Here is a 4,466-nt window from a genome sequence, read left to right as displayed (position 1 = left end):
ATTATCTTTGGGTAGTGCAATCACAGACGATTTTTATCATCTTTTTTCTGTAATGAGCGTGAGCTACATTTGTAATCGGAAAGAAATCTTAATATAAAATATTTTTATATTTTTCTTGTGCTTCTTGTGGAATAAGAAGGGCAGTAGGGCAGTAGGCTTGGACAATACTATTTAGACAATGCAAAACTCAGGTATGAAAGGACAGCTTACTTGGGGCAGGTGTCCACCCAGTGGAGTTATAGGAGTCAAGTTGCATTTTCAAAACACACAGCCCTTTCTCCCTCTTTCCTGGACGGCTCAGGTAACAGTTTGCATTATGTTTGTTATGTAGGGAAGTATATAATATGCAGAGGTTACTCAGAAGTTTCCTGAGATAGGTTGCTTTTGGTTTTATAATACAGAAACCAACTTCCCAGATGTCTTTGGAGAAAAAACAAATCCCTACACACTCATACCCTGAAACCTCTCTAATCATGACATAAAATCCCCAGAGATGAAAATATATACTGGAGGAAGTAACTGGGTGAAACAGCTCAATAGAGTCACATTGTCTATGGCAGAAGGAAAGCATGTTCCCTTTGGGCAGAATGATGGCGATGAAAAATAACTCAGTCCAGGAACACTCCATTAAGCTACTATATAAGTAATACATATAATACTAAATAAACACTAAGTGAACTAAGTAACTTAGCATTTCTGCACGTTCCTTCAACATTTATGCAGTGTGACTTTATCTTTGTCTGCAGAAGCCTGGCTAAGAGTGCCCACCTCTCTCGTCCCGCTTTGAGGTCGACTGTGGAGACACCCCAGTCTTTGGGCATCTGTGAGTTAACCTGTGGTCAGTTGCTTTTTCCCTATAGTGGAGGTTCTCGGGAGCTGACAGAGAGCTACTAAAAGGTCAGACAAGGAGGCTTTGGTCACGTGGGAAACAGTAGAGGGAGGAAACCAGACACACTCGGAATAAGGGGGAAGGGCAGGGGACAGGCGGAGGGTATCCTTGAGAGCGGGGTTCTGGGCTCGGACGTGTAGTCCCAGCCTGGGCAGTGCGAGGGCCGGGGAGAGGCTGAAACCAGGATTGCCCTGCCTGAGGCATATAGTTTGAAGGCATACAGTTAATCCTGTTCAAAAATGATGTTGTTTTTGGTAGTCGCTTTTTTAATTAAATTATTTCAATAACTTCTTTTCCCTTCCCATTCATGTTCAATTATTTGAGTGAATAGGATTCCATCTGTCTCCCCCCAACACTTAATGGTCCCCCTTTTCCTATTTTCTTTACGCATGTCCTCTAATAATAAAACATCCTAAATGACCTCACCTGAGACTCCTCCAGGAGGTCTTCCAGATTGCACACTCTAAAATAGACAGCACCAAGGTGGATCAACCAACGTAATGATGAGTCAAGGTGTGGATGACTGTTTACAATTTGGAAAGTGAGAAAGGGCAGTAAACCAGGGGGTTCATATGCAAGCAAGAGGGATCTATGGTGGGGTTTATGCCAGAGTCAGATTCATGAGGCATGAAACTCAGCAGGTTGGAACCACTAGATGAAGGTTACATGTTGACTGGGAACAATGGTGTTTGGTGGAGAGCCAAGGAGGAGAGAATTCCAGGAGAGGGGCGTATTTACCGTGATGGGAATGACTCAGTGGAACCATCGGAAGTTCTCAGGTGGCTTATACACAGTTTCTTCCCTGTGCCCATAGTGAGATGTGGATGTCATTCTGGGATGTGCCCGTAGACCAAGCTGAGCACCTGTCTCTGTTTTGAAGCTAGCTAGCGTTTAAACGGTTCTGGAATCGAGCTTCTTTTTGTGTTCTGTGTCTGCTCATCCTCAATATCATCCTCTGAGCATAAAATTCAGATTTCTGAGCCTGGCATTCAAGGCTGCCCAGAGCCTAATCCAGTACTGCTCATTGTCTCTATTTTTTCCATAATCGGCATACTCCATCCAATCGAATTTACTCTCTACCATTGTGAATTCTCAACTCTGCATCATATCTCAAACCTTTCCCTCTCTTCTCTACTTAACCCGGGTCTCATCTACCACCCAAGATACTTTCCCGGTCCCTCACCCCCCAGCCTGGGGTTATCTCACCCTCTTCTGAAATCTTACGGTCCCAAAGATCAATCTCACTCGTCTGTCGCTACACAGGATGCCTCCTGTTGCCAATTAACTTTTTGTTGTTGTTTTGCTGCAGCATTATGTCTTACGCTCCATCAGATTTTGAACTCTGAAAGCCATAGGTTATATTTTACAGCCCTTTCATAACTTTTGTGGTCTCAGATTTCCTATCTTTGGATGGATCCACAGTGTTTGCTTGTTCCTCCAAAGAAGACAACAGAGCTCGTACTGTTATCTAAGCAATAAACTCAATAGCAGTAGTAGTAACAGTAGAGACAGCCAGGCACTGCAATAAACTTCTTACCGACAGTGTTTAAGTAAATCCTACTATAACACATACTATTAAACCTCATTTTACATATGGGGCAATGGAGAATCAGGGAAGACATGAGGTGAGAAGTAGCTCTTCCCTGAAGAGTGGAAAATGAGTATTTACCTTTAGCCATTCATTCCTTTGGCTTAGACTTTGCATTTCTTGAAGTGAAAAAATTACTGAGGGGGTAGGTAATCCAGTGGCTTATCGAGAGTAGGTGGCTCCTCAGAGGGAAAATGCGGTGGATGAAGGGATGGGTAAGTGAAGAGACGAAGGCAGAAAATCAAGGGGAGATGCTGGCACTGGGGATAAACTTGCCCTTCTTAATATCATTCATTTGTCTTTCCCCTCTCTTTTTTTCCTGCTCGTCTGAGGCCAACCATTTGTGCTGATTTTCCTGAAACCCACCTGCTAACTCAGCTACCTCAGGCAAGGGGGTCATGTTTAAAGTCTCAGGTTGGGGCGCCTGGGTGGCGCAGTCGGTTAAGCGTCCGACTTCAGCCAGGTCACGATCTCGCGGTCCGTGAGTTCGAGCCCCGCGTCGGGCTCTGGGCTGATGGCTCAGAGCCTGGAGCCTGTTTCTGATTCTGTGTCTCCCTCTCTCTCTGCCCCTCGCCCGTTCATGCTCTGTCTCTCTCTGTCCCAAAAATAAATAAACGTTGAAAAAAAAAAATTTAAAATAAAGTCTCAGGTTTAATACATGTAGCAGGGCCCAGTCAATCATTCCAGAACCTGTTGTAAGGTATGGCCTCTATACCTCTTCCCATTCTAGGAGCCTATGGTTTGATAATTTTCAGATTGGCTGGAAACAACTGATACTCAACTCAATTGAGTACTCCCAGTGAAAGTCAAATACTTGATCCCTGCAGGAAATTTAGGCCTATAAACTCTCCTCATCCCCTTAACCTCGAAATGTTGGACAGATTCCAAGCCCTTTTCAGACAGACATTTTTGACATATCCTCCTTTCCCCTCCCCCATCATCTGCAAACCGCTGATAAGAACAACTGTGAGAAGGGAGAGCAAGGCAGAACAATGCTGGAGGTTTGCTCCCTCAGTCTGAAGTACCCTGGCTATGCCCAATTTCTCCGGGAGCCGAGCCATTTCCATGCTTTAAACATCAAACGATCCAGAGATACTGCCTCCCCGTTTGGAAATTCATGGCCACTGGGTCTTCAGTGGCCCCAAACATCTCGTCAGGAAGTTGTCAAATCCGAATATAAATGCAGCAAAGTGGAGAACATCATATCCGTCGGGACTCTCTTCAGAGAGAGTACTGGGTATGTTCTGAAGACATTCTTTAAAATTCTGTTTGAGAAGGAAGGTGAAGAGGCCCCTCCCCCAAACCAAACGTGAGTGGAGTTAGTCTGATGAGTAATCTGTGGAAGAAACTAGAAGAACGGATGGCTTCTCTGAGAGTGGAGGAAGGGAGAGGAGAGGGGTAGGGATGGGGGTGGGGCCAGTGAAATGGCGCCACCTCAGGTCACTTACTGCCTGTGACCCCAGAATCTCCATAAGACTTTTGGGTGTGAGTGGATGCTTCTTATAGAAACTGGTGAAAAGATGGCATTTTGCATCTGAATAATACATAGATGGGCAGAGATTCAGAGAAAAGGATGAGGAAGGAATCTATGAAACGGGACATTTTAAGACATATTTCCTCAGGTGCGTAAGTGTTGCAGGATTTTTTTTTTTTTTACCTCAATACCCAGGATTCTTTGTCTCGACTCTTTGAAGAATAAAGAGGTGGACACAAAATGAGCAGCAGGCAAAAGTTTATTAGAGTATGAGATTACAAAGGAAGAATAGTATGAAAGCTTTCTTGACAGAGAGAGCACATTCAAAGGTGAACACTCGTGACAATAGGCAAGGGTCTTTATTTTATAGGGTTCTGGTCACACCTCCCTTTCCTTTCCCCCTTGTTCCTTCTCAGGTCCTACCCTTATTCACTTGATACCTCTAGGTGCTGGGTTGTCCATTCCTGATTGGCTCATTTCCATTGTATGAGGGGTGGCCTATGGCCATACCGTTC

Source organism: Lynx canadensis, chromosome B2, assembly GCF_007474595.2.
Source record: "Lynx canadensis isolate LIC74 chromosome B2, mLynCan4.pri.v2, whole genome shotgun sequence".
NCBI classification, from domain to species: domain Eukaryota; kingdom Metazoa; phylum Chordata; class Mammalia; order Carnivora; family Felidae; genus Lynx; species Lynx canadensis.
The sequence above is the reverse complement of the archived record's forward strand: the minus strand, read 5'-3'. Positions refer to the sequence as shown.